Source organism: Schistocerca nitens, chromosome 6 (genome assembly GCF_023898315.1).
Source record: "Schistocerca nitens isolate TAMUIC-IGC-003100 chromosome 6, iqSchNite1.1, whole genome shotgun sequence".
NCBI lineage: Eukaryota > Metazoa > Arthropoda > Insecta > Orthoptera > Acrididae > Schistocerca > Schistocerca nitens.
The window spans coordinates 712566856-712593423 of NC_064619.1; the positions used below are offsets into that span (position 1 = coordinate 712566856).

Here is a 26568-nt window from a genome sequence, read left to right on the forward strand (position 1 = left end):
TAAAGGGTTGTAGAAGTGGTTATGAAATTGCAATGGTGTAGCCGATGTATTTATATGAGTTATTGCTTTGTGTATTTTGCTAGTTTCTGCTCGTTCTATAAAGAATTTTCTTAAATTGTCTACCGTATTTACTCGAATCTAAGCCGCACTTTTTTTTTCCAGTTTTTGCAATCCAAAAAACCACCTGCGGCTTAGAATCGAGTGCAAAGTAAGCAGAAGTTCTGAAAAATATTGGTAGGTGCCACCACAACTAACTTCTGCCGTCAAATATATGTAGCGCCAAAACCTCTGCGTCAGTAAATAAATTAAAAAAAAAAGTGGAAGACGAGCTTTTTTCTCCGCCCCGAGTTTTGAACACTGCATGTTCATACACTATCCAACGAAGTAAATACAAATTCCGTATTTTTCATCTACGAATGTAGCAGCTTTTCACTGTACTACGAAAGTCCGACTGGCAAGACTGTTTGGGATGTTTGTCAATATGGCCAACTGAATTTTTTCCTACCTGTGAGAAGAGATAGTTGCTAATAGGAACTTTTATGAATTGTGAATCACATGCAGTATTCTCTTCACCATAAGAATAATATGAATATAAACATTTTGCTATGTATTCTTTCGTGTTTGCTGCTATCTCATTTAAATCCTGTCTGCCTAATAAACTATGACACTAGAGTGAGACAACAGCAAACGCGGAAGAATATACATATCATGTCACATTTATATTTGTATTATTCTTATGCCTAATAGTGATACAGTCAGAAATGAAGCACGGTAATTCATTAGATTTTTAAATCTAACATGACTAATTTCTGAGCAGAATGTAATGTACTAAAGAGGCGTCTGCAAAGATTTTCAAACGGAGAAAAATTTTCGCTAAACTCTCATTCAGAACTCTCTTTTTTTTATTGTAAGCGGTGGCAGCGCGCACAAAAGCAAGTCATGCCACGAGTGGCGACATGCCATGAACACTCATTATCAGAATGCGACCAACAATGCATGACACAGTACAGTAATGCATTTTCAGCTTAGAGTCACGTAAACAACTATAACAAAGAGAATGGCACTTATCAGATCAAAGAAAATAAGCAATCAATTCAAACCAGACGAAGCACATGAAAAAGGAAGGGTACCCGTATAAACACGGACGGAGCGCCTGATGCATAGCAATGGCTACCTGGTAAAGCTTAACTGCTAAGCTTACGACTACTGTAGCTGTATCATCAGTCATTCAACCTAAATTGTGTCTCATATTACAATGGACCAACTCTGTTTCGATTTGGAGGTGGGGCCTAGTACTTTTCTCTCCCCTTGAATGTCAAGTCTCAAATTTCAGGTGCGGCTTAGATTCGGGTAAATTTTTTGTCCTTGATTTTGAGTCTCATTTTTCAGGTGCGGCTTAGATTCGAGTAAATACGGTACCTGTCCATAATGTAGGTTTTTTTATGTCGATAAATCCCCTTCCTTTCTGCTTAATGTGGATCTTTCTGTTGCTGAATGTATGTGATGTATTCTATATTTGTGGCATTGTGATCGTGTAAGTGTACTGAGTGCTTCTAGTTCTGTGTTACTCCATTTCACTACTCCAAATGAATAGATCAATATTGGTATAGCATAAGTATTATTATTATTATTATTATTATTATTATTATTATTATTACAAAAACCATATTGCTGCTCAGTATAAGGTGCAAGCATGTCATTGTTCATGAGGAGATGGATATCCATAAAAAGTGGTGACAAGTCACAGAATACCAAACAATGATCTTCCAAAAATGTCTGTCCATAGTTTTTAGAGTTAAGGCACTAGTGAACACCAGGAATGGTATAAAATGGAAGTCATCATCCCAGTGGGTTATGTTGTCTTCCAGAGGCATTTACATTGCTCCCTTTACCAAAACATCCTAAAAACTGAGGAAATGCTAAACATTTGAAAGTCATAATTCATGCAGTTGCTGTGAGAAACATAGTATTCAGCTACAGTGACAGAATTGCCTCTGAACTTTATAAAACTGCTGATAATCTATTCTTTGTTCACCCACAGTCATGGAGGTTTTGAGATAACACTGCCACCCGGTATCAATATAGGAGAACTTTGGATGTGATGTTTATGTAAGCCTGCATAATAGTGACTCCTGGCATCCATTTTTTTAACTATGCAGGATCAGGATACAATTTTAAAACTAATTTGATGAAAGCCATGTGCCTTGTATGAACAACAGTGATTGTGTTTAACTGTTATAGTGAAGGGTTAAGAATGTTTAATTATATCCCCTAGTGTGTAAATTGTTATATTACCGAGTTGGTTGGTGCACACATGTACATTATACGCTGAGATGAACACTGCACTGTTCTTAATATATATTAATGACTTGCCATTCTGTATTCACGAAGATGCAAAGCTGGTACTTTTTGCCGATGATACAAGTATAGCTATCACACCCAACATACAACAATTAACTGGTGAAATTGTAAACGATGTGTTTCAGAAAATCATTAAGTGGTTCTCTGCAAATGGGCTCTCATAAACTTTGACAAAACACAGTACATACAGTTCCACACAGTAAATGGAATGACACCATTAATAAATATAGACTTCGATCAGAAATCGGTAGCTAAGGTAGAATATTCAAAATTTCCAGGTGTATGCATTGATGAGGGGTTGAACTGGAAAAACCACACTGAAGATCTGCTGAAACATTTGAGTTCAGCTACTTATGCTATTAGGATCATTGCAAATTTCGGCGATATACATCTCAGTAAATTAGCTTACCATGCCTATTTTCATTCTCTGCTTTCGTATGGCATCATATTCTGGGGTAACTCATCACTGAGTAAAAGAGTGTTCATTGCACAAAAGCGTGTAATCAGAATAATTGCTGGAGCTCATCCCATATCATTCTGCAGACACTTATTTAAAGAGCTCGAGAGCTTCACTGTAGCCTCACGATATATATCATCACTTATGAAATTTGATATTAACAATACAAATGAATTCAGAAGTAATAGCAGTGTACATGGCTACAACACTAGGAGAAAGGATGATCTTCACTACTCAACTAACTTTGGCTCAGAAGGAGGTAAATTATGCTGCCACAAAAGTCTTTGGTCACTTACCTAATAGCATTAAAAGTCTGACAGATAGCCATATAGCATTTAAAAGGAAATTAAAAGAATTTCTTAATGGCAACTCCTTCTACTCATTAGATGAATTTTTGGATATAGTAAGTGGGTAATTTCCCCAACCCCCACAAAAAAAGAAACAAAAGAAAAAAAAATTAAAAATATTGTGTCATGTAATATTTTGTGTAGTGTAATATCTTGTATAGACGCCTTTTATTAAACTGACATGTTCCACATCATTACGAAGTGTCATATTCATGATCTATGGAACAAGTACGAATCTAATCTAATCATCTAATCCACCTATCTGTGCGAAGTAACCTGCATTGGGCTGGGATGAAGCAAGTTGCCTGCCTTGCCCTGTGCTAATTAATTCGGAAGTGCTTCTTGTCATGTCTCTTTCAGTCAATCTGAGATTTGTCACCACTGAAATGAACATTATTGAAGTTGTAAAAAAAATTAGTTTCTAACTTTGAAACTTCTTTGCAAAGTTACTGATGTTAAAAATCTACAGAGATTTAAAGAGGACTTCTCATTCAACTGTTTCCAAATCAATTTTGGTACCCCACTCCAAAAAATCCAAACTTTCAAACTGTTTGGACTGATAAAAACTATCATTACAGCTCTAGTTGAGTCATAAGACTGTAGTTTCACCCTTGCTGACACAGATGGTACAGAATAGTCAGTTTCAGAATCTGTGGAGGAGTTACTGCTTTTGTCAACAATGAATAACTGATCCTCACTGTTGCTCTTTGTATCTCCATAATCTCTGCCTCAGTGCAACCACAGTTTTCCTTGTTGAACAGATGATGAGAAACACACTGTGATGCAATTCTGATGAACAATAAGACATAAACCTAAGCTGAATGGAACAAAATGAGATCACAACAGACAAAGTACCAAAATAAAACTTAGCTACAGGATAGAAATTCGCTGTATGCTTAAACTCATCAACAGAACGCAGGCGCCTCTCATCAACACTGAGGGGTTAGCCGGGGGAGTCTTAGTTGACTTGTCAATAGTGCTGAAGGAAAACCCTGAGGCTCCACTTAATAACAGCACCTGGGGAGAGGAAGAGCAAGTTCAGTTAACTTGTCAACAGTAGTCTAAGGGTTAATTCCTTGATACCTGTAACTGTGCATTGTTCAGTAATGTATAGGTGAGCTAAATTGTTCCAACATGTAATTAGTGTAAGAAATGAGGAAGTTCTTGTCAAGTAATATTGTTGCTGGGATGTGCTCTGGGTTAAGTGTAGACAGTTGCACTGCAGATTATTATTTTGTTAATGTGTGAATATAATTATTGACTGAGCTACTAATTTAATTTATACTCATAAATCACGATGAATGTCTGGCATCTGAAATAAATACACAAACGATGACTGTCAGAAATAAATATGGCAAGTGAAATGTGAGATGATCAGAGCAAGACAGTGTCAGTATTGAAGTATAGTAAGATGTTGTTACTTTATTTATTTATTTTTATTTATATGAGTATGAGACAATGCAAGAGTGACAATACATGTTACCATCAGTATGCGAGCACAGTGATTTTGATTGGATTTTGTATTTGCCAGCTCATCCAGATATTAAAATTCAGCAAAATAGCCTTTCATGTCTGCAATTTGCCTTCAGAAACAATGATTTTTAACTGATTCTTCATTTCTACCTGCTCAGTATCAGTAATGGAATTTCTATTTCTGTATAATTATTGACAATTCAGGGTAACATTAACTTGGAAACCTGATTAAGATGTGGAGTGAAGAGCTACAATATAAATTTTATTGGTATTAAAGTAACTATTTTATTGGTTATAGGCCAAAAATTTTATGGCGCTAATGATGAGATTGTAACTGGACAGTTCTTACTTTCTTCTGTAGGACACCAAATATTATACTGCTGTCTGGTAAGTAATTTAAAGTTACGATGTGTGAGGCCAGAGACGCTGGAGTTGGCAGTCGTGAGTGCATGAGGTGTGCTTGTTTGTGTGGAAGTCTGAATGTTGTGTGTGTGTCCTCCTTACTGACAAAGGCTGTGACCGAAAACTACAGGTGAGTGTCTCTTAATCATGCCTGTCCACAACTTGACGTGTTCTTTACAATATGTAGCAATATATCTTTTCCTATGTTGTTGATTCTTTTAGTATGCTAGATGTCTGTTGTACACAGTCACACAAAACTTTGTAGATTCCTATCATTTACAAAAAAATTCATCCTTCACAGCCCTCACAAAGGTTTCCATCTTGGTCAATTGGCTGAAGAGAACCTCTGTTCAAACATTTTCATGAATCTAGCACTTTTAAAGGAACATTCCTTACACGTGCAAGAAATACTATTTAACATTTTCCCATGGTTGAATATCATTATTTCTTGAAAGACTTTCTTAAACGTTGTGACGAATATTGAAGTTTCTTGAATACCAGTTGCAGGTACATTAGTTTGTTAAGCAAGCTGTCAGCTTCAGGCATTATACATGTCCTATGAGCCAAAGTTCTAGGATTTCCTGTAATATAAAAAAATAGATAGGTGACAAAAAATGGATCCATCATAACAAGCCGGAGAGTAAATGGCAGAACATGGAATGGAAACATCCAAATTCACCCTGCAAGAAAAAGTGCAAGACCCAACCATCCCCTGGAAAACTGATGCTTAAAGTTTTTTGAGATGCACAAGGTCCAGTACTGGAACATTATAGGGAAAGGGGCACAACAATAAACAGTGTACATTACAGTGAGATCCTTACTGCCAGGCTAAAGCCTGTAATTCGAAGCAAACGCCGAGGATTCCTGTCAATTAAGAAAATAGGAACCACTGCTGGAAAGAACTCCAGTGTCTTCACACAGCATATCAAATGACTTTTCACTTAATCCCCAAATAGTCCAATTCCACAGTTTTTCAAATGAAGAAATCTCTAGTTCCAAAAGCTGCCATTTGTGTCAGTTTTTAAACAATCCTGTTTGCTATCCTGTCATAAGTATTAGTTTCTTGGATATATAAAATTTTTTGGGCGCAAATACTGATCCACAGAAGTCTGTTATTAGCTTTTTAGCCTGTTTTATGGCTCTGTACTTCAATCAGTAAAAATGGAACCCTTATATGATGACTTTGTTTTCCGTCCATCTGTCTGTCAGACTGTTACAAACCCATTTTCTAAGGAATAAGTAGTTATATCACTCTTACAAACCCATTTTCTCAGGAACAAGTAGTTATATCAAGTTGAAATTTATGTCACACATGGTTCTTTGTTGATGCAAAAAATTGAAGCTGAAGCTTCTAAGTCAATGTAATCACAACATATGGCCATTTATGTCACATACTTTGATAGCCAGAAATTTGCTCATCAAAACCTATAGGGTACTTCCCACTGACCTAGAATCAATATTACAGAAACAGCAATGTTTTACAGTGCAAGTAAAGAAAAAACATCTGAAAAGTGTAAATATGTAATTATGTCATATAAAACAAATATTTTTTGTCATTTGTTGTCTTATTTCAAAATTATAATTTAAAGATTCTCAAAAAACTGAATTTTCAGGACCAATATCTTGCCAGTATGAATGTCAATAACAAGCAAAACCTGTCAGTATCCTCAATTCCCAGGATGGATGAACTGTCTGTATACATAATTACAATACAATGAAAAGGATAGATTGCTACTCACCACATAGTGGAGATGCTGAGTTGCAGACAGAAAAAAAGACAGCTAAACAAACAGACTTTTTGTTGTGCCTGTCTGCGACTTAACATCTCCACTGTATAGTGAGTGGCAATCTATCCATTTTATAATATATACATAATAAAGTTTGTATGGAGTCCTTCTCATAGCTGGCCAATATTTTTCCACTACATTTCAGATTCCCCTTCTTTTCTGTGACAAAATTATACAGTTTGAACAATTCATATTCCTTGAAACAATGTCACTGTGTGCCACTAGTTAGCTTTTTATAAACAGTGTACAATTCATTGAATATTTTGATAACTAATTCAGTATAATAAACTTACGAGCAAGCAGCATAAATGCATTCCCATATCTATGGTGGAGATTTATCGATACAGACAAGTAATGAAAAGCTGATGCATACTGCTGTGTCACTAAATGAACCAGTCCAAGGTTGTATAATATTTTCCAATCGAAAGGAGACAGGTGATTTGCTCTCTTAAGGCAGCTGATGGCCTGAAAATACATAAGTCATAATTGTAAAAAGAAAGTAATGTGCTGAGTTAAGAAGTGGCAAACCAAATTACAAATAGTGCTCAATGGAAATTAGTTACACATTATTAAGCAGGAGGAAAAAAGGGTAGTACTCTTTATACTGGAGCCAATAAGATTTTTAAGATGGTGACAGAGACGAAAAATAACACTAAATAAATAAGAAGGGACAAAAAACAATTGAGAAGAGAATGGAGAAAATAATTTAGAATAGGATCATTGACAGAATAAGAAGATTCAACAAAACAATGGAAAAACTTTTACCACATAATGTCACATTGGCAATAAGGTCATTAAATATGAAGCACAGATGCAAACTGACATTTGATAGTGGAAACCTTGGGCATTGTTTCACTGCAAGGACCAACCTGCTATTCAAATTACCTGTATTTGATCTCAGAAAATCAAAGAAAATCAAAATTAGGGTGGTATGATGAAAATATTAACACACGATGACAAGGTCGAGGTGTTTAGTCTGTGCTCTGTGAAGGTTGTACAAAATGCAATGAATGGGCAGGAAGAAAAGACAAGAAATGAGAACAGAACAGTACACTGAACTTGCATTTTGTATTTGTAATACCACAATGACTTACTGCAATGAACTTTTTCATTTCAAAAAGCACATTCCAATGTTACTTCACAATGGTGCTGATTCAGGTGCATACTGAGTAGCAATTTTGTATTTTGATAGTGCTATCTCACAGTCTTTATGGTCCTGAAACAAATGAAAGTAAGGCCTTTTTGAGTAACAATAAAGCAATTGGAATTAACACCCCTGAAAGTTTTATGACACACTACCATAAACAATATTTTATTAACTTTCACAATATGACTGCCTTTTACGGGGAGGGGGCTGGGGGCATTTTATACATTTTCCACTTGAAAGGTGGTTCCATTAATGTCTTTACTTCGTTCCGATTCACTTCTGGACATGACCTTTTCAGTTCAGCTTTCTTATTTGAATGTTAAAATATTGTCTGTCATTAACTACACGTAACGGCCAAAAGAGTCTCCACATAAAAGGAAGTTTGCATTTGATACTATTACATGGCGATTTCTCTTGTTGCACAGATCAATCTTCCACAGCATCCCTGGTAACTGTTGCAGTTTTAAACTGATTGCTACAGAACTTAAGATTAATATTAAATTTCTTCACTCTTTTTATTTTGTATACCACAAACATGGAAACAAAACTGAAAAACTAAAGTCACAGACATCATATGTAGTAATGTCTGATATTATCAGGAATGGAGAAAGCAATCTTTACAAATCTTAATTCATGACAACAAAAAATAAAGTAGTGTGTTTATAAGCTCTGTTACCTGTCACGGCTTTCTTCAACATGTATGTGGAATCTTTCTGACAAAGTGACTGACAAAACTCAAGAAAAATCCATTTTTCTGGTTGCCAAGCATCACTGAACCAAAAGAGCAAGTGACTACAGCAAGAGGCCACAAGCTACGCACATTTTAAGGCAAATAAAAGTGCAAATATTAAGAAACCATACACTTTTGAAAGTGGTGGAAATTGCTATTTTTGTGGGGCATGAAAGAAATATTCAGTTTTTGTGGTCACTTCCACATCTGATCTCCTTTAGCAAGATACAGGCATATAAAATGAAATTTCACAGAAGCAGAGGGGGAGTATCAAGGATGAACTCAACGAAATTAAGAAACTGGGAGATGGTACAGAAACACTTAGAAACAGTGGATAGAACCTGCAAGGCTTAAGCAGTACGGATGTGTTAAGAGAATAACATGCGATAGAATTTCAAGAAAAATGCATGAACTGAAGCTCTAGGGCAAAAGACCAAGAATTCAGAAAAAAGGAGAGGACTGGAACGGGTTGGTGGTGGAACAGCACTTCAGAAAATACAGGAAAATTGTGAGGCTAATATATGGAACAGACCAAAACAATGGTGGAAACTGTTCCTGATTGTTTTGATGATGATGGACAGATTACTTTCGTAATCATCAGGCCATCTCAATGGAGTCTACTATTCACACACAACGCTATTCTCATTTGGATATGAATGGTTGCCTCCTCACCCATCAATGTATTTATTCCTTTGGTTAGAAAAATATGAGGAATATGTTGCTGTCAGTCCTACATAGCCTGAAATATCAGCAAACAAATGACACAAGGAAAGCTGTAATATGTTGCTGCTCCCATATCAGAATACCCTTGTTTACATAAGTCGTACCTCTACCCTTACATCAAATGTAAAGTGCATCTTATCATTACACAGTGAGTCTTCCACTCTGCAATCGAGTGTGCACAGTTTTGGAAATTCCAGACAGACTAAAACAGTGTGCCAGATTGGGTCTCCAATCCACATAACCTTGCCTTCACAGGCAATGCTCAACTGACTGAGCTTCCCACACCAATATCTGAAATTTGCTGCATTAACACAACAAAAATCAATGAGCAAAAAATTTGCTATGAACATTAAATGCCATAGAGGAATGTACTGGATCTTATGCCTGTATGCCACATTATAGACTACATGAATAATAAAAATGATTGAAGAATGAAGCTGCTGTTGTTGTTGTTGTGGTCTTCAGTCCTGAGACTGATTTGATGCAGCTCTCCATGCTACTCTATCCTGTGCAAACTTCTTCATCTCCCAATACTTACTGCAGCCTACGTCCTTCTGAATCTGCTTAGTGTATTCATCTCTTAGTCTCCCTCTACGGTTTTTACCCTCCACACTGCCCTCCAATGCAAAATTTGTGATCCCCTGATGCCACAGAACATGTCCTACCAACCGGTCTCTTCTTCTTGTCAAGTTGTGCCACAAACTCCTCTTCTCCCCAATTCTATTCAATACCTCCCCATTAGTTATGTGATCTATCCAGCTAATCTTCAGCATTATTCTGTAGCACTACATTTTGAAAGCTTCTATTCTCTTCTTGTCCAAACTATTTATCGTCCACGTTCCACTTCCTTACATGGCTACACTCCATACAAATACTTTCAGAAATAACTTCCTGACACTTAAATCTATTCTCAATGTTAACAAATTTCTCTTCTTCAGAAACGCTTTCCTTGCCATTGCCAGTCTACATTTTATATCCTCTCTACTTCGACCATCATCAGTTATTTTGCTCCCCAAATAGTAAAACTCCTTTACTACTTTAAGTGTCTCATTTCCTAATCTAATTCCCTCAGCATCACCCAACTTAATTCGACTACATTCCATTATCCTCGTTTTGCTTTTGTTGATGTTCATCTTATACCCTCCTTTCAAGACACTGTCCATTCCGTTCAACTGCTCTTCATAGTCCTTTTCTGTCTCTGACAGAATTACAATGTCATCGGTGAACCTCAAAGTTTTTATTTCTTCTCCATGGATTATAATACCTACTCCGAACTCTTCTTTTGTTTCCTTTACTGCTTGCTCAATATACAGATTGAATAGCATCAAGGAGAGGCTACAACCCTGTCTCACTCCCTTCCCAAACACTGATTCCCTTTCATGCCCCTCGACTCTTATAACTGCCATCTGGTTTCTGTACAAATTGTAAATAGCTTTTCACTCCCTGTATTTTACCCCTGCCACCTTTAGAATTTGAAAGAGAGTATTCCAGTCAGCATTGTCAAAAGCTTTCTCTAAGTCTACAAATACTAGAAACGTAGGTTTGCCTTTCCTTAATCTTCCTTCTAAGATAAGTCGTAAGGTCAGTACTGCCTCACGTGTTCCAACATTTCTACAGAATCCAAACTGATCTTCCCCGAGGTCGGCTTCTGCCAGTTTTTCCATTCGTCTGTAAAGAATTCGTGTTAGTATTTTGCAGCTGTGACTTATTAAACTGATAGTTCGGTAATTTTCACATCTGTCAACACCTGTTTTCTTTGGGATTGGAATTATTATGTTCTTCTTGAAGTCTGAGGGTATTTCATCTGTCTCATACATCTTGCTCACCAGATGGTAGAGTTTTGTCAGGACTGGCTCTCCCAAGGCCGTCAGTACTTCTAATGGAATGTTGTCTACTCCCGCGGCCTTGTTTCATCTCAGGTCTTTCAGTGCTCTATCAAACCCTTCACGCAGTATCGTATCTCCCATTTCATCTTCATCTACATCCTCTTCCATTTCCATAATACTGTCCTCAAGTACATCGCCCTTGTATAGACCCTCTATATACTCCTTCCACCTTTCTGCTTTCTCTTCTTTGCTATCATCAAATATAAACAATTAATTTTTGCAAATGTAATGTATTGGATAGATAAAAAAATCTACTCAGAAAGCACAGGAGAGCACACATGTAAGGGTATTAAAGTGGGCAAGCTTTTGGAGCCAGTGGCTCGCTCCTTCTTCTGGCAGAAGGCTTGAAGAGGAAGGAAGAGAGGTGAAGGAAAAGGACTGGTGAGGTTTAGGAAAAGGGGCAGAGTTGGTTTAGGAAAGGGAGCAGAGTTCGGAAAAGTTGTCCAGAATCCTGGGTCAGGGGAGACTTACCAGACAGGATGAGAAAGAAAGACTGATTGTTGGAGACTGCATCAGACGAGATTTGAAAACCCAATCAAATGAAGATGGAATGTGATTTATTTATCAGATATAAGGGATAAACATTAAAAAAATGTCAACTGCAGAAAAGCAAAATATGAGAATGATAAAGAGACACAAAGCAAATTTTTAAGAAGGAGACAAAGTAATGGAAACAGAATAGGAAATTCTTCAAAATGGGGTGGGGAGCAGTATAGTAGAAAGCAGTTACACAATAACAGAAGAAATTCTGATCAGTTATGAGTGGTGCATCATGGCAGTCAAGAACCTGCAGTAGAGATCTGTACCAGTGTAGCTACACAGTGCAGGTTCAGGAGCACAGAATCCAAACTGATCACATGGTCAAGCCAGAATCAAAGAAGTAACTATTGTGTTGCAATGTATACTCTATCGCATACTGAGTATCATCAGTATAGACTGTGTGTGACCATTAACTTTTACTGAAAGCTTAGCATTTAAATTGTGATAAAGGAAGGAAGGAACATCAGAGTTTAACATCCTGTCCACAATGAGGTTATTACAGACAGAGTACAAGCTCAAATCAAGGACAGATGAGAAAGAAACTCAGTCATCCACTTTCAAAGGGACCATCGTGCCATTTGCCTTGAGTAATTAGGAGAAATCATGGAAAACCTAAGTCTGGATGGCCTGACTGGAATTTGAATTGTCATCTTCCTGAATGTGAGTTCATTATACTAACTTCTGTGCCACCTTGGTCAGTGCTTACATTGTGAACACAGAAAAAATCTATTTGGGAGAAAATGAGTGATACAGGTCCAAACTTTGTGTGTATGACAAATTAAAGAATCAACTTTAGCTGATTACCACTGAACATTTGTTTATGACCTAGACAATCATGTCAAAACATCCCAGAATGTATTTGAAATGGTGGGTCTAACAACAAACATTAATGGAATAGAATGGCATGGAACATAGCAAACAGTGGTATAATGAGAGTGACTGAACTTAATCTCACTACACTTATGATATAGTCAAGTACGTTGTGCTTTTTGGGCTTCTTAATTTAATTTTTTTCTTTGTTTTCATATGAAGGTTGCATGAGAATTAGATACTGCCATGAGCTGTACTGCACACAGTGAGAAGCAGTGGTTACCATCACTGTCTGGTGTGCTGTATGTTGCCAGTTCAAATCTGATCACCGGCAAATATTTTTTATTCAGCATTTAGCATTTCTAGAAGATTCTCAAAATTTCTTCTGCTTGTAATGTTTGCATACTCTAAAATATTCTATTTTTGTATGAGCAGCAGTTTTCTCCATCCTGGGGGCAGTTGTGTTCTATCTATACATTGATGCCTCGAACAAATGTGCTTTCAGTGCTAAGTGTTGTACTTCACTGACAATTTTGTTTCAGATTTTGACTCAATTGTGTCAATGGTTTTCCTGTAAGTGTTCTCCCACGGGATGGAGTCAATATTTGAAAGAGAAATATTCACAATACACAAGCTAACAAAAAATCCAACAATGCACATGGTCATCCTAAAGCATTTTTATTATGAAATTTGTTTCAATAGTGAAAGAGCTAGCTACGAGGGTGGTTCAGAAAGTAACCTCCGATTGGTCACAGTGCGGGTTGTGGGGGGAGTAGCGACGCCATCTGTGCGTTCACGCACTCAACAGGTCAGTCGGCATCAAGCCGTGGTCGAGTGAACGTCGTACCTGCGCTAGTTTAGTTTTTGTGGCAGTTTGAAATGTGTGCTGCAATAGAAAACCCCGCCAAATGTGAAGTGCGTGCTGTCATAAGGTTTTTTACAGCCAAAGGATATTCTGCAGCAACTATTGATTGTGAGCTTTGTGCCGTGTACGGACCAAGAGTTATGAGTGAAGGAGTTGTCCGTGAATGGGTACGTTTATTTAAAAGTGGACGAGAAAACGTTCATGATGAAGAGAGGAGTGGTAGACCATCATTGGTGACTGACGAACTCGTTCAGACAGTTGATGCAAAAGTTCGTGAAAATCGACATTTCTCAATGTCGGAGTTGTCTACTGGTTTTCCACAGATTTCTAAGACTCTCTTGTACGAGATAGTGACAGCAAGATTGGGTTACCGTAAGTTCTGAGCACGATGGGTGCCCAAAATTCTTACCGACCACCACAAAACTCAAAGAATGGCCTCTGCATTAGACTTTCTGTCACGTTATGAGGACGAAGGAGAACCATTGTTAAACAGAATCGTGACCGGTGACGAAACCTGGATTAAGTACGTGAACCCTGAGACAAAAGAACAAAGATGTGGGCACATTCAAATTCGCCTACCAAACCAAGAAAAGCCTCGCAAGATTTTTCTGCCAGAAAACTGATGGCAACGGTGTTTTGGGATGCCAAAGGGGTGTTGTTGGTTGAATTCATGGAACGTGGTACGACCATTAATCAAGATGTGTACTGTGAAACAATAAAAAAGTTACGACGGACTATACAGAACAAACGCCGTGGTATGCTGACTTCCGGTATCGTTTTTTTGCACGATAACGCCCGTCCTCACTCTGCTCGCAGAACAACGGCCCTTCTTGAGTCCTTCAAGTGGGACGTTATCAACCATCCACCTTACAGCCCAGACCTGGCACCAAGTGATTATCACCTCTTCATGCATTTGAAGAAATGGCTCAGGTCACAGCGGTTTGATGACGACGAAGAGCTCAAAGATGCGGTCACAGGCTGGCTCCAGGCACAAGCGGGTGATTTTTATGCAGAAGGAATTTCAAAGCCTGTGAAGAGATACGATAAGTGCCTCAATCGCTATGGAGACTATGTAGAAAAATAGTGCAAAGATGTATATATTAAAATATTTTTATTTAACTTGGTGTATTTTTTTAAATCAACCGGAGGTTACTTTCTGAACGGCCCTCGTACATTAAGGGATAGAATTTCAGTTTCTTTTCTTTTCTTTTCTTTTTTTTTCCTTAAAGTTATTTGCCACAAAAGAAAATGATATGTAAAGGAAGTGTGTGCTGCCTTCTAATTATTGTTATACTGTTTATATGCATATGTTATCTTGAACAATTAAATACTAAAGTTGTGAAAGGTTTGTTCAATATTTCTTCCACTCACTCAGGTCCTTGCCTTGTGTAGAACATACTGCAGTAACACGCTGATTACTATACCTAGTGCCCAAAGCGGATGTAAGTCAAGCCGCTTAGCCAGCATAGTGCACACCAACACTCAAAACGGTGTACCTGCAACTACCTGAGGCGGTCGCCAGGGGTAGCTCTGTCACTCACCACCATACCAGGTCTGCTCTGCACACACAGCTCCATGCCAGCAACACCTAATGTGGATAGCATCTTTATATGGGCGTGAATGGGGCTCAAGGACCTCAGTTATTAATGTCTTTGAGAAGTGTAAACTACTTTCACTGTTTTCTTATGGGTGTTATCCTGTGACCCAGTAAATTGTACCTCTTTTTCATGTGTTTCCTTGTGTAACTAATTTGAACACAAGTAGTTACATCAAGGGTAGAATTTTTGCAGGTTTCAGATTCTGTAGTCTTTCTGCCATTCGACTCTCCCATGGAGGCTTTATTCCAGTCCCTTCTGCAACAGCTGTGTTGGATCAGTAGTTAGCCATGTTGACACAGACTCATGTGCCGCCACCGAGGTCTTTGAGGCTCTTTCCTTATGGTGGATACTGCCTCATATGTATCACTTGCTGTGCCAGTTACCTCTTCTATAAGAATCAGTGCCACTTTTCTTTGGCACTGTGTGTTGTTTCCTATCCTATTACCACAAGCATATGCATATGGTTGCTGCACGTGGTGAATTCTAACAATGTCACAAACAGAAACTGTATCAAGCTTACGTGACCAAGCTTTATGGCCACAGTCATGCCAGTTCAGTGTTATGTGTGCACAATGATCAGAGATGCAATCTTTCATCCTGGCTCAGATAAGGAGGTGCATCAACTTGCCCTTCAGTTTGAGTATCCTATGTTACAAGAGGTTTTGAACATTGCACAGTCGTTCAATGTCTCCCATGCTGTGGGCTGCCAGTTACAGGGTTGGAGTTATGTTGCCATTGTTGATAGTGTGCAGTATTGGCACATGGAGCCTAGTGGTGCACCAGGGGGGGGGGGGGGGTCAGAGGAGGTAGCTGCAATACAAACAAGCCAATCAATTGGGCTGACATGAACAAACATGTCAGCAACAGGAACAGTGAACACCACTTTCTTTGTGTCCTCCTTGTTTCCTACAGCATGAGCTCGTGGCTTGACCCAAGTACTGGGTATCTTGCCTCAAACAAAAAAAAGGTCACATAGCAACGGTACGTCAATCTATAAGCCCCCCCCCCCCCCCCCCCCCAAAGAGTCACTGCAGGAATCAATGGGCATGATATTCATTCTGTTTCATTGTTATATTCACCATTGTTTGCAGGCCAGAAGAATTTTTCAAATTTCTCATTGAAGCGCAGGTGATGGATAAGCCATTAATCCTAGAAGTTGACGTGGGGGCACCAGTGCTCCTACTCAACATAAAAACGTACACCAGGCTGGGGTCCCTACCACCACTGACATGTGTCGAGCGTCACTTGGCAAGCTATAACCAACAGCAGATTCCTATTATTCTCAGCCAAGCCACAGCTGACACAGTTTACAAGTCAGTAGTCCATTCCATTATACACATAATTGTTAATGATGTGAGCACTGAAAATCTGTTTGAGTTAGATGCCTTTGCTTCCTTTAGTTTTTCTATCGTGGATGCGATGCATCTAGTGTTGGACCACATGTCTTTTCATGAAATGGGTCCCTTGTCTTCTGAGTTTTCAGATCTGTTTGCCCGAGAGTTAAGTTGCACAAACTATTTCATGGCACATATCACACTCAACCCTCTGCCCGTCCTTGTTCTTGGCATCAATACTTTTCAGAAATCAACTTGGTCGAATCCTACCTTTGGATCCTGTTAGATGCGGAATCAAAACAGCATCTCTCTCTCTCTCTTTCTCTCTTTAATTGGACAAAAATAACTGAAGTCATAAGTGCCCATGTCATAACCTTAAAGCGCGAATAAGTAAAAGAAGTTAAATAAGCGACTATACATTAAGCCCAATCGATAGAAGCAATGAGCACTGCAGGAATCAATGGGCATGATATTCATTCTGTTTCATTGTTATATTCACCATTGTTTGCAGGCCAGAAGAATTTTTCAAATTTCTCATTGAAGCGCAGGTGATGGATAAGCCATTAATCCTAGAAGGGAAGGGCATTCCATCACGAAATGATGGACCGTCAAAAGTTGAGTGCAATGTGCACAGAGTGGTGGGGGACCACCACTCAACAAATGACAATGGCTAAAAAGACAATGCACAATACGCAGCCTAGTTAAAATGACCTCCTCATGGTGACACAGTCAAGAGGAGGTCGTCCAAGCTGCTGGGAGAGACTTAATAACACAGACCTTGTCACCATGAAGGGAAGACCAGTGGTGATGCCAAAGTGACACCACCTGCTGACAGATGGCTACAAGGAGAACATCAGGAATGTATGAACTAGTGGGCTGATGTAGAAGGACTACAGCCTTGGCAGCAACATCAGCAGCCTCATTTCCTGTCAGACTGACATGACCGGCAACCCACATGAACATCATAGTGGCTCCATTAAGAGTGAGAAAGTGACAGCTTTCCTGGACCCATTGCACTAAGGGATGGACAGTGTACAGCACACAGAGGCTTTGAAGGGCAGTGAGTGAATCTGAGCAGATGACACAATTGTAAAGCCTGTGTTGCCGGATGTACTGCATGGCCTAATAAAGGGCAAAGAGCTCTGCTGTAAATACTGAGCAATGTTCCGAAACCAATACTGAAAAACGTCAATGCCAATGACAATGGCACACCTGACACCACGGTCAGTCAAAGAGCCATCAGTTCGATGTGAAAGAGCCATCAGTTCGATGTGATGGTCATGAAACTGAAGGCAAAAGGGAGAGGCTGGAGTGGTGTCCTTAGCAAGCGAATGAAGGCCAAAGTGAACACAGGCTGACACACAAAGCCAAGGCAGTGAAAGGTTTGCACCCACCGAAAAGTTGAAAGTAGTGTGAAGTTAAGCTGCCTGAGAGAGAGCTGAAAGCAAATTCCAGGAGGTAACAGAGAAGAAGGACGTGCCCCATATTGACGATCAAAGCAGTCATTGAAGAAAGAGGTATAGGATATGTGGCTATGCATGGCAGACAAGCCACATGCATATCTGCTGAGGAGAAAGTCAAGGAACTAGGACAGTGATAGTTTGGCAGCTTCTGAATACAGACTCTCAACTGGGCTAGTGTAAAAGGCACCAGTGGCCAAACAGATGCCACGATGGTGGATAGTATTGAAGCGGCGTAAAAGGGACGGACATCCAGATGCATAAACAAAACACCCATAGTACAGTTTCGAATGGACAAGGGACCGATACAAATGGAGGAGGGTGATTTGATCTGCGATCTGTACATCAGGAAGTACCATTGAGGACACTTAGGACACTGAGGGACTGCATATAGTGGGCTGCTGCGTAAGACATGTGGGAGGACTACGAAAGTTTCCTATCGAGCATGAGCGCAGGAATTTCTTAGTTTCAATGAATGGAAGAGCAACAGACCCAAGACGTATAGATGATGGAAGAAACCAATTGCACCACCAGAAATTCACACAAACAGTTTTGTCGGTGGAGAAACGAAACCCACTGTTGATGCTCCATGAGTAAAGATGATCAAGACACCGCTGAAGATGCCGCTCAATGAGACAGATCTGTGGAGAACAGCAATCAACGAAAAGAGAGCTGTAGATGCCCAGTGGGAGACAGGTCATTATAGGGTTAACGGCGACAGCAAAGAGAACAACACTCAGGACAGAACCCCGAGGCACACCATTTTCCAGGATAAAGGTGTCCAACAAGGCAGAACCCACATATACCTTGAAAACTCGGTCTTTTAAAAATTCCTGAAAAACTGAAGTCCCACGTGTAGAGAGTACAAAAGATACCAGTCCTCTAGCAAGTGTTGTAGGCTTTCTCCAAACCGAAAAACATGACCACAGTCTGAGATTTCCACAGAAAACCATTCATGACACGGGTGGACAAATTGACAAAGTGGTCAACTGAAGAACGGTGGACTCGAAATCCACACTGTGCAGTGGTTAGTAAATTGCGAGTCTCAAGCCACCGTACCAGCTCGACATAAATCATATATTCCATCACTTCGCAAACAAACCTGATGAGAGAAATGGGGCAGTAGCTACAAGGAAGATGTTTGTCCTTACCAGGTTTAGGTATGGGTATGACAGTGGCTTCATGCCATCATCTGGGAAACATGCCCTCTGCCTATATATGGTTGTATGTATTAAGCAGGAAGTGCTTGCCTGCAGCATCTGAATGTGAACATCGTCTGGCTCTGGGGTGGAGAATCGGGATGAAGTGAGAGCACGATCTAGCTTCCTCATAGAAAAGGCAGCATTGTAGCACTCATGATTCTTAGAAGAGAAGGATATTGCCCAAGCCTCCTCCCCTCATTTCTGATGGAGAAGGGCAGGGCAACAGTGGGAGGAGCTCAAAATCTCCACAAAATGGCGACCCAATGTGTTGGAGATAGCAATAGGGTCCACGATGACATCATCTGCTACTGTCAGGCCAGAAATTGGGGAATGGATCTTGGTCCCAGAGAGCCCTCGGAAGTTGGCCCACATGATGGAAGAAGGAGTGTAGCTGTTAAAAGAACTAGTGAATGAAATCCAGCTAGCTTTTTTGCTATCCCGAAGAACGTGACAACACTGTGCACAATACTGTTTATAATGAACACAGTTTGCCATCGTAGGATGATGGTTAAAAACTCAGTGAGCACGTCTGTGTTTGAATTGTGTTGCAGCGTGCCTCAGTCCTCAAAGGACCAGAACACGGCGTAGTAAAGAGGAAGTGCAAGGAATGGAACATTCTCTGATGGTACAGATAACATTTGTAAAATATTCTACCAGGTCATCACAACTGCAGAAATGTTGCTCGTTGACCTTCACCAGGGAGGAGTAAAACCTGTAGTCAGCCTTAGTAAGCTGCCATTTTGGTGTGCACATTGGTGGGGAAGAAGTCAGCAAACGGATAGCACATCGGAAATGGCCACTTGTGTATGTGTCAGAGAGAACGGACCACTCAAGACAATGGGCAAAGCTGGGCAGTGCAGAAGGATACGTCCAAATGGGAACAGATGTGCGCTGAGTCTGAAAGGAACATGAGTGCTCCTGTGTCAAGGCAGAAGAGGTTAAGTTGATCGGGGAGATCAGCCAAGAGGGCACCTCTATGATAGGTTCTGGGAGAACCCCTAAGGGGATGGAGCACATTTAAGTTGCCGAGCAGCAGAAAGGGGTGAGGTAGCTGCCCAATAAGCTGGAGGAAGTCTGCCCTGATGACATCGTATGACGGAGAGATGTAAATGGTACAAAGGGAAAAGGTCAAGTGAGGAAGGAAAATGTATGCAACAGCTTGGAGGTGGGTAGTCAGGGAGAAGGGCTGACTATGAACATCATGTCTTATGAGCAGCATGACTCCCTCATCAGATGGAATGCCGTCCTCAGGGGGAAGGTCAAAATGAACTGGGAAGAAATGTGAGAGCTCAAAGCAGTCATGGGACAGAATTTTTTTTCCTGAGAACAAGTTGATACTGTGATTCTAAGAGCAGCCATAAATCCTCTTTGTTGGATCGAAGACTGAATGTTCCATTGGAGGAGATTCATGACGAGGAATGTCACCTCAGCAGCTGCCGAGTGCCAGCCTTCAAAGACTTGCTGCTGCAGGGCACGGAGGCAGGAGGGTCCTGCTCCATGATATCTACAGAAGTGTCGGCATTCTCCTTCTTTTGGTCTGCAGAGTCCAGGGGAGAAAAAAAGTTGATGGTGCGCACCAACGACATGGAGGTTGGCCAGGCGAGTGTATCACATGGTGATACCGTTGAAGAGGCTCTCCAAGTCTGTGAAGGAGAAGACCGTTTGCATTTGTTTGACTTCTTGGAGTGTTTCAGTTGGCAGAGAAAGACTCAGATGTCGGTTAGCTGGAGGGACTTAGGAAGTCTTCATGTGAATATTCCTTCTGTTCTTTCCAACTTGCCAATTGTGTAGCTGGTGACTTCGCACTGTGAGCCAAAAGTTTGGTGGTGTGTTGAACAGCTGGAGGAGGAGACAGGGATACCACCGTGATGCTGAGTGACTTCACAACCACGGTGTTAAATTTGAGGTTGCATGTCTGCATGGCCACATCCTTTGTGGAAGGAAATGTAGCAAGAACAGTACTGTAGGTGTGAGATGGTAGAACGCAGGGTTTCCAATGAGCCAACAACTTGTGAGCGACTGGATAAGGCACTTTTTCCTTCATCCAGATCTCCTGGACAGCCCGCTCATTGAGAAACATGGAGCAATCGCAGGAGGAGGTGGCATGGTCGCCATTGCTGTTGATGCAGTGGGAGGAGGAGGCAGACAATCACCGTTGTGAGCACTGCTACCACAGGTTACACATTTGACCAGGTGTCGACATGACTCTCAATTGTGGCTGTAACGATGACCCTGGTAGCAGCACATCGGGTCCAGAATATACAGTCTGACTGTGATACTTCATAACCTCCTTTGATCTTTGATGGAAGAACCAGTCTATCAAAGGTGAGCAAGAGAGTATGTGTGGGCACTAAGGAGGCATCTACTTTTTTTCATCATCCGATGGATTGCTATGTACCCTGATTAGAGAGGTACATTCGGATTTCAGCCTCGGCCAGACCATTGAGCAGCCTAGTGTAAATAACACCACAGGACGAATTCAGCATTTGATGGTCCTCAATACAAACAGGACACTCATGGAGGAATGAAGGTGCAAACAGCTGTAGTGCTTGAAAATATGAAGTAGTCTCCAAAAGCAAAGTGCCACTGTGTAAATGAGAACAGGATTTCACAGGGCCAGCAATTACATCAACACCTTTCTGAATAACAAACTGATTTACTGTAGTGAAGGACTGACCGTCTTCAGTATGTGAAGCCATGAGGAACCATGGTGCAGCTAGGAGGATCTTTGAATAGTTAGCCTCATTCCATTTATGTTTCGTAGCTATTGACTGTGAAGATGATTGGTTCATTGTGAGAAAATCCCCCATGACTGCCAGATGGTGTGCTCCTTCCAAATGGGGGCCTTTTTCAGAAGAGGGCACACCCACCTTAGGTGACTGTTCACAAACAGCTGACAGAGGGACCAATCAGCAATTTGAGAACTTATCAGCTCAAGTAATCCAGCCTCCCTGGGCCTGGCCTGTACCAGGGGGTACGTGGGAACCCTACCTGTTGGCCTGTGGCTGGGAATTATGCATTACCCGGTCACTTGTTATGCATCAGACTCGTGGGCCACCCTTCAGGAGTGCGCAGGGAGAAAGAAGAAAAAGAGGAACCTCAAATGCCAAAGTGGAGGAACAGTAGGAGAAGGTGAACAAGGAAAGGAAAAAGGAATGAAAAACAGTGGAGAGTATTATGATATTAACTACTGAAAGCGCAGAATACATTTACAAAAATAGCCCTGACATGTTCCCCAAGGAAGGGGAAAAAGAACAAGAGGATAGACATGCAGCACGGAAGGCAAAAAAATGCTGCAAAGGCTGGGGCCCAATGGTAGTCAAGCACGAACTCGCTAAAGAGTGGCGAGCCCCTGGGGAGGCACAAATGTGATTGTATGAAGGAGAAAGTACTTGCCTGCAAGTGAAAGGTGTTACAACATCTGAATGTGAAAATGGTCTGGACCTGGGGAGGAAGATCGGAGGGAAGTAAGAGCACGGTCTAGCTCCCTCATAGCAATGGCGGCAGTGTGGCATTCACAATCCTGAGAGGACAAGGATATCACCAGAGTCTCCACTCATTTCTGAGGGAGGGAGGTGTGGTGATAGTGGGTGGAGCTTGAAATGTCTGCAAAATATTGGTCCAAGGTGTTGGAGATAGCAGTAGGCTCCACAATAACATCACCTGCTATGGTCAGGCCAGAAATTGGGGAATGGACCTTGGTTCCAGTGAGCTGACGGAGGTTGCCCCACATGACGGAAGAGAGACTGAAACTGCTAAAAGAATGTGCAAATGAAATCCAGCTAGCTTTTTTGCTCTCCTGAAGAATTCAATGGCACTACGCACATAACTGTTAATAAAAAAAGACCGTTCACCATAGTAGGATGATGGTTAAAAGCGTGGAGAGCACATTCCTGCATGCAAATCACATCGCGGCATGCCTCAGTTCATGACGGGACCAGGACACAACACGGTAAAGATGAAGTTTAGAGGTATGGAATGTCCCGCAGTCATAAGGATAACGTTCATAAGGTAATCTACCTGGTCATCACAACTGAGCAAACGTTCGTCAAAGGTCGCCAGGGAGGAGTAAAGGTTTCAGTAAGTCTTAGAAAGCTGCCAATTGGATTTACATGCAGGTGAGGCAAGAGTCAGCAAATGGATAGCACGTGGGAAATGGTCACTCACGTATGTGTTGGAGAGAAAGGTGGAGACAATGGGGAAGCTTGGCAGTGCAGAGTGGGAGGTCCAAATGGGAACAGGAATGCATGGAGCCTGTAAGGAACATGGGTGCTCCAGCATTAAGGCACATGAGGTTGAGTCGATTGAAAAGGTCACCCAAGAGGGAAACTCTTGGAGAAGTGTGCTGGTATGTGTGGCTATAGCGAGGTCATCGGCATGGCAAAACGTTTTGCTAGTAGTGTTTGGCGTGTCACTGGTACACAGGTTGAAGAGAACCTGTCCTTGGAGAAGCCCATTTTTTATGGTAAATAACTTACTCTGTTTTGTCCAACACTAACCATGAAGTAATGGTTGGTTAACATACTGCCCACAAGTTTTGTCAGTTTCTGCTTGAGAGATGATTTTTAGTTTCACCAGTAGTCCAGCTAGCCACACAGTATCACATGCTGCTAACAGATCAACAAAGGCCATTAATGTATTTAGTTTCTTTTGGAATTGAGCCTCAATGTAGGCAGTCAAGGCTAAAACCTATTCATAGCAGCTGTGCTGTCTTCTGAAGCCAGCCTGATATGCTGGAATTATATTATTTATTATTCCTTGAATTCTGCTAAGGATAAGTCACTCCATTAGTTTGAAGGATGTGCTTAGCAGTGCAACTGGGTTGAAACTTGAGGGGCCGTCTACTTGCTTTTCACACTTGAGGATTGTTAGTGTTATGTGCAATTCTGAACTGTTCAGCTATTTTCCAGACTTGAGTGCATCACTGTAGAACCTCTTCACCCAAGTTCTTCCATCTTCCCCAGCATAGTCTGTTTTATAAATTCATGTAATATGCCATACAGTCCTGCTTCTTACCACATTTATCTCTCTTTCATTAAAGGAATCTGGTAAGGTGGTGTTATCATGAAGGTAGCTATTTCTTCATTCAGTTCATTCTTTATCTTTTCTTTGGTGGTTGTGTCCATAGAGACCTTCTTAGCTCTTGATCCGATGAGTAATGCTAGTTCTGGTGGTGTTTTCTTTGGCTGCTGACAGCAAAAATTCATTGCAGTTCCAAGTTTCCTTAATAATGTCCATGCCTTTCTGCTTGAATGAATGAAATTTAAACTGGAAGTCAAGTCCATCCATTTCCACTTTCTGGCTTCATTCAGTGCTCTAGGGTTTTCAGTCTGTTGGTATTCTGCATATATGTTTTTTGTTGTGTCATCCCAGCAAGGGATGTAATGTTTCCCGAGCCCTCGTGGTACATTGCATTTGGATGCACCAATGATGACTCCCACAAATCTCTTGTAGCTTTCTACTTTTGGGGCTATCCAACATATGTTGCTGTCAACCACCAGTGTACTGATCCCAGTTAACTTTCCTGGAACCCATCTTTGCTTGTTAGTGGAATTTATTATAGGTATCTCAAGCCCTGTATTCATTATTGTAGGGTGGTGCTGGCTTCTTTGGAAGCTTTTTAAGACTTTTCTGGTATGACTCAAAGGAAGTGTGTTTTAATCAGTGGAGAGAAAGCACAGGTCAGCAGGTTTGGTACCAGTCTGCCACCTAGCAGAACCAAAGGTTTTCATTTCTTTGGCATCATAACTAATACTAAGTTTTTTTCCTTCTACCTGTTCTACTAGTTGCTCTCCATTATCTTCATCGTTTTATAACCTCAAGTGGCATGACAGCTGTTGAAATCACCTACGTATACACATGGCTGAGGTACAGAGGGTAAGACTGGAGTGGCCACTGGATATTCAGTGGTTTGTAGACTGAAACAACGGTTAAGCCACTCAGCTCCAGATAGATTACTTCAGTGCCATGTATCTCCCTTAATATCAGGGAGCTTATATGATAGAGCCATGTACTGATGATGGCAGGTATCCTACCATCTTGAACCTGCAATCTGCAGTACAGAAGTGCATTGACAAATGCGGGTACTAGGGATGACACTAGAAACATCGGTTTGTGTAGCAGCATTGGTTTTCTGGACTGGCTGTTTGAGAATGGAAGCAAAGGAGGCAACAAAAATGGGTAGCTGCATGGCCTACTAGATCTTTTTGGTTTCTCTATAAGGGATGCACTTTGTTGTTTTTATCTCCTGGTTCTTCCTTTCTTCAAGCAGTCTCTACTCAAGACTGTGTGATCCCCAGAGCTGCTGACACACTTTGGAGGAGATGAACAACCAACTCCTTTGTGGGTGGCCTTACCATAGTTGCAACAAGTGGTTTCTCCTTTACAACTGAGGATAGTGTGCCCAAAGCACTGGCACTTGAAACAGTACACTGGGTTGCAGAAATAAGGCCACATGCTTAGGCAAAGCAAATCTATCATGACATGGTCTGGAAGTTTTGTGCTGTTAAATGTAGTATAAATGAGTCTGGTCTGATCAGATTGCCATCCACCCTTTTCATTATGTTTGGCATGTCAACAATGCCTTCTTTGGCCCACTCAGCTTTCAGTTCTTGCCTCAGAATCTCAATCAGATACCTGCAAGGCACAACACCTTTGCTGTAGTTCAAGGTATTGAGCAGTTCAGTTTCTATTGCATACTCCCCAAGTATTGAGTTTTCTGGAAGTTCTTTACTTGTTGGAAACCAACAGTTACTACCAACAGCGTTCCACAACACAATTGTCTGATTGACTTTCTGGTGTTTTTTTTTTTTTACTTGTTGGAAATTAAAAGTTTCTACCAAGTGTTTCAGTGCACAATCACTTGACAGGTTTTAAATTCACTGCAATTCCCTTTGTCGAAGATGCCTTCCTCTTAACAATTATAAAATGCATTCTGACCAGCAGCATGTGTTCTGTTACCATTAACGTAAGTACTCTGAAAGATCCCTGAGTCAGGAGGATGGGCCACATAAGCCCTATTGCTGGATTGGGTGCCGATTCCCATTCAACTAGGAGTGAAAGAATTTAATTTTGAGGGTTCCATCTTGGTCACATGAGCAGCTAGGGAAATACAGGTCTGCTCAGACAGAGCCCTGCATGTCTGAGTAAGCTTTAACAACTGAAGAATGGCAGGTTACCACTAACAAATGTTCCATCCCCACAGCCATGCACCGCATACCTTGATATTTAGGGCTTTTTATAGAGGTTTTTTCCTTCTTCATGGTCCAGGCAGACAAGCCAAGATGCCCGTTGCCTATGACACAGAACGTCCCTCTGCCACACCATATAGTGGTCTCTGAAGCATGTCCGTAGCTCATGGCGACAGAGGACTGGCAGCACTTACCAGTCCCCACCTCAGGAATCCTGGGATTGCCAAATCCATACCCACCAAATGAATGCTCAGCC

The 26568-nt window shown here is 40.9% G+C and overlaps 1 pseudogene; it reads right to left on the minus strand.

The window, feature by feature from the left end:
* LOC126263050 (Bardet-Biedl syndrome 4 protein-like) overlaps window positions 1-26568 on the minus strand; it is a 102647-nt pseudogene that overhangs the window by 49923 nt on the left and 26156 nt on the right.